At 37.1% G+C, this 14,276-nt stretch overlaps 1 protein-coding gene across 1 annotated transcript in view; it reads right to left on the minus strand.

Moving 5' to 3' along the window:
• The window catches only part of DKK2 (dickkopf WNT signaling pathway inhibitor 2), a 115,043-nt gene that overhangs the window by 53,334 nt on the left and 47,433 nt on the right, over nucleotides 1-14,276 (minus strand). The gene's annotated exons all lie outside the window — the stretch shown is intronic.

Raw genomic sequence — 14,276 nt, forward strand, 5'->3', positions numbered from 1 at the left:
CAACACTAAAAGGCAAAATCTGTGACTTCATTTTCCCCAATTCTAAGAATCCGTTTCTCTTTCTAAATGACAGCCTTCCGACTCTGGTACTGTCATTCCAGACTGAGATATCAGTCTCCTGCTATCACTTACCTCCTGGTTAATGCCATCAACATCAGCAAAATAACAAATTAAACCTGGGCAAGCCCCACAGGGCTCTAAACTGAATGGCTTATTTGCATATGCCAATAGGGCTCTTCACTGCAAGGGGAGCTGGCTGAGGAAGGGGTGGATTCCTCACCATTAGTTTTGTGGAAAGGGAAGCACATTCTATTGCTTAGGTGAACCCAACCAAAATCATTTTGCTGGGATAACTATCATTAATAAAAGAAGCAACCCTCAGTTATGTAAATAAACTCTTAGAGACTAATAAAAGAAGAGTTGACATGTGCATAATGAAGAAACTTAATGAGACATATTTCATTTCTATGCTAAATGCTTTCACCAAGCCTTCTCCTATTAAGTCATTTTAGAAATTATAAATATTCCTTAATACTACATATCATACTTTTTAAATAAATTATTGTTCCCCTAACATTACGGATCTGATAGCTTAGTACTTTAGCTTAATTTGCATCATGTAAACATATTTACAAGAATGCTCTATGGAAAACAATGTATCAGGCATGAAATAATGGGTGCCCAGTGAATTTAGTTGCTAACATCAGACAATTTATAAAAGCCTAATTCTTTAAATCAGGTGTAAGTTATTCTACATCAAAATGAGAGGCATAAGGAAAATTTAAAACTAAGTATATCTATAATTTTAGCACTAGTTCCATAAAAAAAAAAATCTGTCATTAGGCATTTCTAGCCTAGAAAACCAGAAAATCATATATTGGAGCATACAAGTATTTGAAGGCCCACCAGCCTGCTTCTTAAAAGTCCATTCAAAAGATTCATTCAAATTGGCTGGGCATAGTGGCTCAAGCCTGTAACCCTAGCACTTTGGAAGGCTGAAGTGGGGGGATCTCTTTAACTTAGGAGCTTGAGACCAGCCTGGGCAACATGAGAAGACCTTCTTTAAAAATACATATATAGCCTGTCGTGGTAACCCACGCCTATAGTCCTGGCTACCCAAGAGGCTGAGACAGGAGAATCACTTGGGCCCAAGAATTCAAGGCTGCAGTGAGCTGTGATCACGAATTGCACTCCAGGCTGGATGATGGGGTGAGACCCTGGCTCAAAAGAAAAAACAAAAACAAACAAAGAAAAAAGAGTTTTAATTCTGACAAGAATCACATGCATTTTCAGAGAAGAATAAATTTATCTACTCACCTCTGAGACAGTTTATATCTCACCCCCAACCAAAGCTCTTACTAAACACTATACTTAAATGTAACAAAGCTATTACAAATAGGCACTATTAAAGGGGTCCCTGAACATAAGTAAAGCCATATAGGATTATGCAAAGTCAAAAATATTCCATGAAAATAAATCAATTGATAGAATCTGTAAGACAGGGAGATTTAACCATTATCAAGCATATCAAAATAGGGATCAGAAACCCAAATGATCATCAAAGAAATGTGCCATTTAGAAGTAGAGCACATTTTCAATTATGACATTATAGGCTTCTAAAAACCCATAGAACTAATCACAATTTATGAAACTTCTATTATTAAAGCCCATCTTTTTTGATGCTACTCAAGGATGCTTTCCATGATCTTTCCAGAGAAAAGGAATTTTTCTTTTTTTTTACCAACCATTTTTGCTTTACTTTTATTTATCATTCACCCTATTTATGTCATACTTATATATTTATGTGTTTATGTATAATCTCTCTCCAGCTAAATTATAAATTTTTAGAAATCAGAAAATATGCAATATTTTTTCCTTGAGGTCATAGTAGCAACTAGGATGATGCCTTAAATGTTTATGTACTCAATAAAGATTGGGTGAATCAATAAAATATTGTCAGCAAATTCAACACTAACACCACTCTAATAACATATTTTATGATTCTAATATTATAGAGAGAGAGAAGAAAGGAAAGAAAGAAAGAAAGAAAGAAAGAAAGAAAGAAAGAAAGAAAGAAAGAAAGAGAAAGAAAGAGAAAGAAAAGAAAACTTCACCTAAGCCAAGCCTCACATTTTACACGTATTAACTCAAAAGTATTGAATGAATCGCAGACTTAAATGTAACATGAAACAACAAAAATTTAAAAAAAAAGTATGAAAAGACTTTGGAAACTAAGACTAAGCAGAAATTCTTAGAGACTTGATACCAAAAGCACAGTCACCACCACCCCCACCAAAAAAAAATCATAAATCATACTTTACCAAAAGTAAAAACTTTTGCTATGTGAAAGACTCCATTAAAAAGATTAAAGGACAAGTGGCAGAGTGGGAGGAAATGTTTCCAAACCACATATCTGTCAAAGGTCTTATATTTCAAATATATAAAGAACTCTCAAAATTCAACAGTAAAAAGGCAAATAATCCTATTAGAAAGTAGGTAAAAGACATGAAGAGACATTTCATCTAAGAAGATATACAGATGACAAAATGCACCTGAAAAGATGATTGACCTCATTAGTTATTAGGGAAATGCAAATTAAAACCACAATAGGATATCAGTACACACCTATCAGAATGGCTGTATTTAAAAATAAATGACAGAGCCCTAGGGCTGGTGAGGATGCAGAACAGCTGGATCCCTCACACACTGCTGAGGGGAATGGAAAATGGCACAGCCACTCTGGCAGTTTGTCAATGTCTTAAGGAACTAAAGATGTAACTATCCTACAATGCAGTATTTATACTCCTGGGCTTTTATCCCAGAGAAATGAAGACTTTGTTCACGCAAAAACCTGTGTACAAATGTTTGTAGCAGGTTTATTAATTTTTTAAATTACTGTGGTATTAATAAATGTACCATCTTAATCTTTTTTAAGTGTACAGTTTTGTTACACTAAGTACATTCACAGTGTTGTGCAACCATCACGACTCTCCATTTCTAGAACTTTTTCATCATCACAAATGGAAACTCTATACCCATTAAATAGTAACTTCCCATTTTCCTCTCCCTCAGCCTCTAGTGACTTCTATTTTCTGTCTCTATAAATGTCCCTATTCTAGTTACTGCTTATGAGTGGAATCATGCAACATGTGACCTGTGTCTGATTTATTTCGCTTAGCATAATGTTGTCAAGGTTAGTACATGATGTAGCATGTATCAGAATTTCATTTTTTTAAGGCTGAATAATCTTATATTGTATGTATATACCACATTTTGTTTCTCAGAATTTCATTTTTAAGGCCAAATAATCTCCTATTGTGTGTATATACAACATTTTGTTTATTCATTCATCTGTCATGGCACACTTGGGTTGTTTTCACCTTGTGGCTAATGTGACTAATGCTACTAAGAATATTGGTGTTCAAGGGTCTGTAGCAGCTTCATGCTTACTAGCCAAAAACTTAAAAACAAATACAGATATCCTTCAACAGGTGAATGGTTAAGCAGTGTGGAATGGGCATACCATGGAATCCTACTTAGCAATAAAAAGGAATGAACTATTGATACACACAACAGCCTGTAATCCCCAGAGAAATTCTGACTGATAAGAGCTAAACACAAAAGATTGTGGGCTGGGCCGGGTGCGGTGTCTCACACCTCTAATTCCAGCACTTTGGGAGGCCGAGGGGGGCGGATCATGAGGTCAGGAGATCAAGACCATCCCAGCTAACACGGTGAAACCCGGTCTCTACTGAAAATACAAAAAATTAGCCAGGCTTGGTGGCAGGCGCCTGTAGTCCCAGCTACTTGGGAGGCTGAGGCAGGAGAATGGCGTGAACCCGGGAGGCGGAGCTTTCAGTGATGGTGTGATGATGTTTTGTCTCTGGACTGTGTCAGTGTCAGTATCCTGGTTTTGATGTTGTCCTACAGTTTGGCAAGATGTTACCACTGAAGGAAACTGAGTGAAGGGTACATCGGATGTCTTTACATTATTTATTACAACTGCATATGAATGTATAATTATCTGAAAAAAAAAGAAAATCTTAACTAAAATTAAGACGGGGGCCAGGCACGGTGGCTTATGCCTGTAATCCCAGCACTTTGGGAGGTCAAAGCAGGCAGATCACCTGAGGTCAGGAGTTTGAGACCATCCTGGCCAACATGGCGAAACCTTGTCTCTACTAAAAACACAAAAATTAGCCCGGCATGGTGGTGGGCGCCTGTAATCCCAGCTACACAGGAGACTGAGGCAGAAGAATCGCTTGAATCTGGGAGGCAGTGGTTGTAGTGAGCCCAGATCACAGATTGCACCATTGTACTCCAGCCTGGATGACAGAGCGAGACTCCGTGTCAAAAAAAAAAAAGAAAGAAAAGAAAAAGAAAAAAAAAAGACAAAAAGGAGGGAGAGAAGAAAGGAAGGAAGAAAGAAGAGACAAAAAGGGAGGGAAGGTGAGAAGAAAGAAGAAAGGAAGGGAGGAAGGGAAGAAATCTCACCAGGAAACCTTTTAGATCTCAGCCAGCCCAATCTCCTTGGCATCATCCCTTAATGGAGACTCAGATGTGCTACCTCTTGGAAAGGGTGATTATTCAGATTCAGTTTAATGTCCGCAGTGTGCTGCACACAGCATAATAATAAAATGGCACAATTTTAAATTTCCTTCAGCTTCTATTTATTTCCAGAATTCCCTGAAGTTTTGACAGTCACTATATTTTCATGCTAAATGGCCATCGTCAGTGCACTAGGAGTTTCTCTTCCTGGAGACATGTTAAGAAGCAAAGGGCATACTCTAGCTTCTTCCTTCTTCATGTTTTATAAATATTTTGCTTTTTATTAAAGATTTCCGAGAGAATAACTTTGCGTTCTTACTTAATCGTTTGAGGACTTGCTTTGACGGGCTAATTGTTTGGTTGAATGGAAGACATTGTTGTGAAGTGAAAGCAGAAGTTATAAAAAACATACACAGTTCCTCCCTTTTAAGTTTCTGGTGTTATCATGCAGTCTATAAGCAATTTCGGACAAAGCGCTAAATGTATCATCTCTTAATGTTCTTAAAAAAGCTACAAGTTTTAATGCAGATTGGCAGTCATAGTATGGAGTAACAGTTTACCACAGAATATATTCCTCATAAGCCTATAGTTCGGGGAAGTGTTCTAGATTTTCTGTTACATGTAACTGGAGTGACTCATTCACATCATACACACACACCATCATCAATGAACTCATGTCAGAAGAGCCTACAGTCTTCCTAATTTGAAGCAGCTGGTACATTCTAAATATGGAGAGCCTGGGTTTCTAAAACCATCATTAACAATCAGAATCCTTGATTTATTATTCTTTCTTTACTATTCTCTCTGTAGGGGGATTTACATCACAGAGCTGCTAGCTCTCCCCCTATTGTTCCCAGACTGTCATGCATAAGATGTCAACAAGAGTATATTTCATTCATACTCTAAAATTAAATACTTTATCCCACAATTAGCCATAATCATGACCACATATGGCTATGATTTACCATAAGTAAAATAGATGGTGTGGGATTTATTGTTGGCTTCTGTTTGAAATAGCAAAGACAGATTTTTGAATTAAATAATTGCATGCTAACTCTTTGAGGCATAATTGTAGTTACTTTGTTTTTCATGTATCTCCACCTAGATAGCACAATATTAAAATCTTCTGTTATAAATATTCTGTTTTAAATAACCCATATATATTCATATACATATATGTGTGTATGCATGTGGGTGTGTATAAAATATGCTCTTTGAGAACATGATTATTCTCAGTAGAGAAGAATAAACCAGATTGTGAGCTCTTTCTGATTATAATTTTCAAGAATTATCTTTATTACTAACTTATATATAGTGTCACTGTGTCTGCATTGGTCAATTATCTCATTTGAAAAACATAATAATTATGTAAGTCATGAGTCTATTAAACACTTCAGTTTCTCTTGCTTGTCTAACACTCATGTCCCTTTCTTGTGTACCACCACCCTGATGTTTTATTTGAGAACCTGGCCTCAGGCATGGCCTGCAGTTTGATGGGGCTGTCAATCAGGACATCCTGCTTTCTCTTCTCCCCTGACTGAGGAAAGGGACGCAGGATCCCAACTAGCTACTCAGACTGTTTCTAGAGTATTTGCAACTTAAGTGGATAGGCATAAGGACGCAATTCAATTCATTCTTTGATTCTAGTTTTGGCACCCTAATAATGAGCGTAAGTTCTTGTTCTCTCAAACCCTGGAGCTGAATGGCTTCATACCTTCCTGAGGCCCAGTTCAGTTCTTCATTTGTTTCCTTTAGCTACCTCATATCTTCACAATACATTTCTTTAAAATGATAGTTCAAAGTTCCTTTCCGTTTTTTTGCACCTGAAAACCCTAACTGACATGATGTTACTCTCTTCTTCTTCTTTTTTTTTTTTTTTTGAGACCGAGTCTCACTCTGTCACTCTGTTGCCAGGCTGGAGTGCAGTGGTGCAATCTTGGCTCCCTGCAACTTCTGCCTCCCGGGTTCAAGCAATTCTCCTGCCTCAGCCTCCCTAGTAGCTGGGACTACAGGCGCCCACCACCACGCCCAGCTAATTTTTTGTATATTTAGTAGAGACAGGGTTTCACCGTGTTAGCCAGGATGGTCTCGATCTCCTGACCTCATGATCCACCCGCCTCGGCCTCCCAAAGTGCTGGCATTACATGCATGAGCCACCACCCCTGGCCCAATGTTACCCTCTTCTTGCAGATGAGGAAACTGAGGTGTAAAGAGGTGAAGGGGCAGTGGTCCACAATCACATGGTGCTTAGTTAAAACAGCTGAACTCAGGCAGCCTGATTCCAAGCTCTGTTTTCAAACTCAAAGTAACATTGACTCCTTGTTTTCAGTTTCAGTCATTCAGGTGTGAGAACATCTAGGTGGTCCCACAGTAATATTAGATTAGACTAAAAATATAAAACGGATATAAGAGGAATCATCTATTGCTTTGTTGCTTTTAATCAGACAGTATTTATTATGTACCCAAAAGATTCCTTGCATTAAATAAGGAGTACAAAACCATGACCAATTTTGCAGTGATCCTGGAAGTTCCTGTTACTTTCCTTTTAGTGTTTAATGTCATGCAGCTGTGCACAATTCCGACTTAACGTGAGTTCAAGTGCAGGGCCTACCTGTATTTAAAAAATATTTTTATTTCACACCCATTTAGCAAGAAGGGAGAAGTGAAGTCCAGTGCAATGAGTGCTAACATGTGTGTAAACATCGTTTTAAAACTCCCATGAAGAACTACACTTTAAGTCAGAGTCAGATGCAGGAGGATCAAATTATTTCTAGATTGAAAGTAAGAACAGGAGAAAGCACTGTTAAGTCTCCAATCCAATGGTCAAGGGCTTTTGTCCCTTTTGTGACTTGTGTACAGTTTACACCTCGAGCCTCTCTTTTCATCCTTTTTCAGCATCCTAAAGGCAAAACAGCACTGTCTAATGGGCCAAGTAGCACTGGGATTAAGGATCAAAGTCAGGGTGGGATAGACAAGGTTGGGGTTGAAGCTGGGCTCACCTGAATGCAGAATGCCCAAACTGGCCTAATGCCACCAATCCTCTGACTCACCTCTTCCAGCAAGTGACCTGACAAGCACTTGGAAGCAACTTCTCATAGGAGTATGGTGATTTCTGATCTTTTCTATGTCTATGTAGAAGTGGTTACTCCTGGGGTCAAGGAAGAAATGGAATGTGGTCAGAGAAAGAAGGCATGCTAAAGACCACCTACATTTTGAGGAAAGTTTTAAAATCAGTATCTAGTAAAATCAACAACTTTCTCCCATAAATTGTGTTTAAAATGCCTTGGAGTAAGGAATATTTATTGTATAGTGTGCCAGAAGGATCCTGGACCATAAAGCCAAGCAAACCTGATTATTATTTTAGCCTTTATGTTTTCCAGCTGTGTGAATTGGACAAGTAATTTCTTCGTGCCTCAGTTTCCTGTTCTGTAAAATTAGGGTATCTCAAAACATTTCTATCATTTGGGGTTATTAGGAGGGTTGAATTGGTTAATCTATCCAAAAATTGCCTGGAATATGACAGCTATTTCACTGTATTAATATTTCCTCCCATTCAGGGAACATTTTTCAGAGTCATCCCAGTAGAGCACACTATAAAAATTCTATCAATTTCTTAGCAGACATCATTAGAAACAAAGTATCACTTAATTAATATTGCCCACTGACTACATTCCAAAGGAAACGTGTTTCTTTTCTCTTTAAAAATACAGTTGTAATTGAGTTCACAAAGAATAAAATGAATTAATCATAGTAGCTTGTTCTGTTTTGGTTGTTGGTGATATTAGTTAGGGTCACAGAAGGAAACTGATGGCATATTCAAGCTATGTGTTTGAGGAGAGTGTAATAACGGGGAAGGCTTAGAGTGGGACTATCCAATAGTCAAAGCCACATAGTATATGAAAATTTTCTAGTAAACACATTTAAAACGTGAAACGAAGCAGGTGAAATTAATCTTAAACACATCTTGAGTTTAATCCAACATATCAAAATATCATTTTAACAGAAATGAATATAAAAGTTATTAGTAAGAAGTTTTCTTTTTTTATATTAAATCTTTGAAATTTGTGTGCATTTCACATTTATAGCCCATTTCTGTTCAAATAATAAATCCTCAAATAAAATGCAGTCTGATAAAAATAATAAAGTCGTGTTTAAGAAAAACATATTTTGCACTATACATTTTGTTTTTAAATTTTAACATTAATTAATAAATGAATTTTTCTTAAAATACAAAATTTATTTCCTCAGTCACACCATTATGACAGTCCCTCTATCAAGAGGCCAATAGCCACATGTAGCTAGTGGCTTCAGATTGGATGATGCAGGTTTAGAGAAACAAAAGACGTAGTGTAGTAGTCTGAGGTGACCTGAGCAGGGAAGCTTTAAGCTTGAAAGAATAAGGGGAAACAGTGCTTTCAGAAACCTCAGGTGTTAGCTGTATGGAGAGAGCCCCCTTTAAATTCCTTGGATTGAGATACACAACCAACCTAGAAGACCAAGTACAGAGGGAAACGAAGGAATTAACACCTACAACCACACTTCTCTAGCTCCAGGAGGGTAACTTGACTTACCAAAAATGAAAACCCTGATTTGCAGCATTTGCTCATTTCTATAGTGTAAATTCTTTCACCATGACTGATTATAAGCTGACAATATGATGTCATTGAACACAGACTTGTGGAAAGGTGTGCAGAATTTGCTCTCTCCAAGCACCTCTTACAGTCCAGTCTCCAGCTAGTGTCTTTTATTGGCCAAACTCAACTGGCAACCAGAGGCAAGAAAGTGGCTGATACATTTCCTCCCATGACACTGAATACATGTCAGCCTCCTGTGGCACTGAATAGAATGGAGAAGGGTCAGAAAGGGCAAGTGGAAAGTACACTAGATGCTCAAAATTAAAAAGACCTGTCTATTTTTTTTATCTTTGACTTCCATACATGTAGAAGAAAATGACAGTCAAAAAGAAGCTGAAATCAATAGCTCGAAGATTTTGAAGGCAGAATGTTAAGTAGGGCAGGCATCAGATTTTTTATTTGTTAGATGAAAAATTTTTGTTCTATGAGTATAGAGCTTGTGCAAAGGAAAAATTCCTTCTGCTATAAAACTTTTGAAAAAAGAGTTTTAGCAGACAATTATTGAAATGTTACATTTTATATGAAACAATAAATTTTTATATCAATAATGTAATTATTCAGTATATTGACAAAATTGAAGTGCTGCAAAGATAAAATGTTGTTTCAGTTAATTATTTCATCCTCCATTTTTGGAATTGCCCAGGTTTGTACACCTACAATCTACTGCAGCTGTCTTTTCTCATAACCAGTAATCCTTCAGATTCTTCCTTTTAGTTCCATCCCACTGTAGTAGAAATCCGGTTCTTCATCATACTGCAATTCATGCTTTTGCCTGCCGTGGCCCTCTGCCCTCTCTCTTTCTTCCCAGATTACTCTACATAGCACCACGAGGCGATTCTTCCTAAGATACCACATTTTTTTGTCATCCCATTAGTCAAGAACCTTCAGAGACTCTTTTGACTATCAAAACAAATCCAAATTCTTCACCTGGGCCTCTAAGAACTTCGTAACTTGAATTTAACCTACATTTCTAAAGTCCTATATGAGCACATCCATGCAGCCAGATCAAGTTATTGCTACCTCCAGAACACAGGCCCAATTTACCACAGTGTTTTCATTTTATCCTAACTCATTTTTGCCCAGCTCCAACACATACACATACACACATACATGCACACACACAAAAACAGGCATGCATGTATACACACCAAAATACCACTTTTTATTATCTGTATTTTTGCAAACCTCATCCATCATTGAGGTTCAAGTACAAACTTTTTGAAGGCTTTATATCTGGCCTACACCATCAGCTCCATACTCTGAACTCCAGTGGCAATTGATCCCCTGACTCATTTTGTACCTGGATCCTCACTGCAGTTGTTCCCATTCCTTCTTTTGCATCACTCCTTTTTGCTTCCATTTTAACATTAAATTCTAAAAACAATCCCATGAATCCAGAAAGGTGATTAGATTTTAAATGACAGTCAGTTGCTGAAACTTTCCTCAGAGTTCTGAGATAAGCAGTAGGCTAGAAAAGACCAACAATTTTTACAAGTAAATGGAATAAGATTATATCTGGTGAAGAGATTCATCCTATCATTAGCAGTAACATGCATGATGCTAGACTGCCCTAAGCCCTGGAGTCACCATATTATTAGATGAAACATGTTCATTAGGATGGAGCGGAAATGCTAAAGGTTTGGTTTACTAAGTGTCGGACTGTGATTAAGTACCAAATGTTTCTACATCTGTTTCTGCACTGGCCAACAACTTTCTGATTAACATGTGGAATGCAGCTTTTCTCACCCGAGTCCATCTTCTCCACTGTGGTCTCTGGAATAGGAACACTCCTTCATGTCTGGCTGCCTCTCTTCCCACCTCTTGGCCATTCAAAGTTTGCTTCTGGATTCAGGCTGTTATTGAAGGTCTGGAGCAGCCATCCTCACTTTTTGCTCTGTGAGATGTTGACAGTTGTGAATGAAGATAAGGGATGCATATGAAAATAAATATGGGTTGTGCTGGCTAGAACAAAGACAAATTTCTTTGCTGCAAAACTTCTCAGAGCTTTTACTAAGCCAATATGAATGTGAATTGTTAAAACAATAATAGGTAGCATTTCAAGCATATATTTAAATAGAGAAATCTCATTCAGTCTTCACAGCAACACTCTAGGGTAAATTTTAATGTTCTAGGGGCAGAGTACAGCAGAGGGAGATTTCTCTACTTAAATATGTGCTTGAAATCCTACCTACTATTACATGGAAAGCACTTAAAACAGGGCCTGGCTGAAGACAAAAGCACTTTGGGCTTGTTGCTATTGTTGTTGCATAAATGTCTAACTAGGACCTCAACAGGTGTCTACGTGTTTTCTGTGGAAGAAACAGAGTTGCATGTGGATTGAACAGGGACCCTTTTCAAGTGATATGAGAATTCCATACGGATATTGCAAAGGACCAATATGGACCTCTTTATGAGTTCATTTGAATCAGAAACCAATTCAAGTGCAGACAAGTTTATTCATTTCTACTCTTCTCAAAACCTGGCTAACCTGGCTTTAGCTGGGGTTCAATTAAACAGCATAAAATAACTGTTCAGAGCATAACCTCTGGAGTCTTGCTTAATTCCCAGTTTCCACTGGTGACTATATTGCCTTGTACAAATCTTGAAAGGAGCTATGCCTGTAAATCTGTAAAGTGTGAATAATATTTATCTTTCTGCATTGTCGTCAGGAATTCAAGAGATAATATGTGTGAAGCACATAGCCTCATGGCCGGTACATACTAAATGTTCAATAAATGGAGGTTTCTCAATTAACCCACTACTAAACTTATTTTCCTAGTTTATTTGAATAGCAAAATATCAGCTAACTTTATCCATGTAGTCATTGCCATAGTATCCACAAAGACCAATTTCCATTACAACTAACAGGTATTTAGTAAATATGTTGGCTACTTGGATTGCTGACAGATTGAATTGCTGGATTCTTCCATGCTATTAGGGATTAAAAGGGGAAGATATATAAGCTCTTAGTGCCAAAATAGGCAAACTAGATTTCACAAGATCAAAAAGTAATCTCTGAAGCAACTTTGGCACTCCTTTGTTTTTTTAAACCTTTACATAATGTTCAATATAATGTATAAAGCTTTAATTCTTAGTTAAAAGTCTTCCCAATTTCATTGCTTTGATTATGAATGTTGTGAATAATACTGAAGTTATTCACCATCCAGTGATCGGAAGCTGTGGGGAAAATAATTTTAATTTTAAATGTTTCATGCAACATTGCTAATGTTATCTATCCTGTTTGGGCAGGGAGAAAATTGGCAGGAGTCATGAGATGGAGAATTTATGTGAGTTAATGGAAATGTTGTGGCTGACCAACAAAGGAACTTCCCTAGCCAAAATCAAAACAAAGATATTAACTTGGAAGAGGGAAAAAGCCTGCGGCATAATAATATCATGCATTGTAACCTTATCTAGTGGTTGAAATAATTTGGTTTGAAGAACTTAAAGAGCATTTTGTGGTTTTTGTAAACTGCCAGCAGACACTGTATTTAGCAGCCTTTCCACTATTAGGTTCACATACCATCCTTTACTTTCACCAAGTAAGGCGATTTAGCTTTATCTCTGGGTTGTTACCAACCTGTCCAAGACCTCTTGAAGACAAAAGCCAAGCCTTCAGAACTTGCCTGCAATGCTTGTGTATTGCTGGCTATTTCTGAAGACAAACACATCTAAAGGTTTGCTTACATTCACTTGACATAATTTTCAGAGTCCATTTACACAATTTTGGTCTGGGATCTAGACATAGTCATCACCCTTTCTTCTAGAAAGAAATCTTTCAGAACAATCTCTCTCTCTCTTTCTATCTCTTTCTCTCTCACACACATACACATACACCACACACACACACACACACACACACAGGACAAGTTCACAATTAAAATTTATAATAATCTTAAATTAAATAATTCAAAGGATGTGTTATGCTGAGTAAATCTGCTATAGAAGAAAATAATAATTGGGGGAGTAGAGACCAATTCTCTTTTTCTGTTTTACAATTCAATAACATAACTGTGTAAATAACAGAAGAGAAGCCAAGGAAGAATTAGAGCTTGCAAAGAACTCCCAATTAATGCTTTAATGGTTACCACTGGCCCATCTGGCCCCCTGCTGCTCTCCTTTGAAGTCCTGGTGCTCCTCCATGGAATGCCCTCAGCACCTGACACTGGAGGAAACCCTGCAAGGGCTCCTGTTTGGCCAACACATGGGGCACATGCAGTTAACTCAGCTCAAACAGTTCTAGGGAGATGGGGGTACTCATTTGCTCATTCGTTTTTCTATTAAAATAAGCTGTTATTCTGTAACAAAAATTTCTCAAGCCTGGCATATTATTTTATTAAAACCATGGTTTCATGAGTTACAGATAATATTAACAGTATTAACTACATATAAAACTTGAACTATTACCTAAAATATTAATTTACTGTAATCTAATTTGTTTCCTTTTTATGTTTCTGAAATTGAATAATATTAAATATTATATTAAGATTGGTAATATTTCTAACATTGTTTTCTAAGGCAACTTCTTTGAGAATTAATGCCTGCAGAATTTGAATCCATAGAATTTTTGTTACTCCTTTTATTTTATTTCCCTCAGCTATAGACATTATTGGAAATATGTTGATTAGGGCAATGAAATTCTTTTTCCTACACTACTTTCTATAAAATCTATAAGTTAAAATTAAAACCGTATCTCAGAAATGTCACCAGTTTCTCATTTATTGTCTTAGTTTTATTTTCATTTTATATGTTTTAAAAGTCTCAGTGTTCTGTTGTTTCTCATGAAATAAGACACACAGAACAAATTAATTTTGCTCTTCCTTATTCACTTTTTGCTAAAGGAAATTTTAAAAACTAAACTCATGAATATGATTTACATAATCTTACATAATGTAGGAGGAAAAGCAAATAATTTTCATGTGCAGAATGAGGTCACTGAAGAACAGGATATTATGTATATTTATTTATTTATTTAGAGATGGACTCTCGCTCTGTCACCCGGGCTGGAGTGCAGTGGTGCAATCTTGGCTCACTGCAACCTGTGCCTCCTGGGTTTAAGCGATTCTTCTGCCTCAGCCTCCCAAGTAGCTGGGA

The sequence above is a fragment of the Colobus angolensis genome, unplaced genomic scaffold, assembly GCF_000951035.1.
Source record: "Colobus angolensis palliatus isolate OR3802 unplaced genomic scaffold, Cang.pa_1.0 Scaffold244, whole genome shotgun sequence".
NCBI lineage: Eukaryota > Metazoa > Chordata > Mammalia > Primates > Cercopithecidae > Colobus > Colobus angolensis.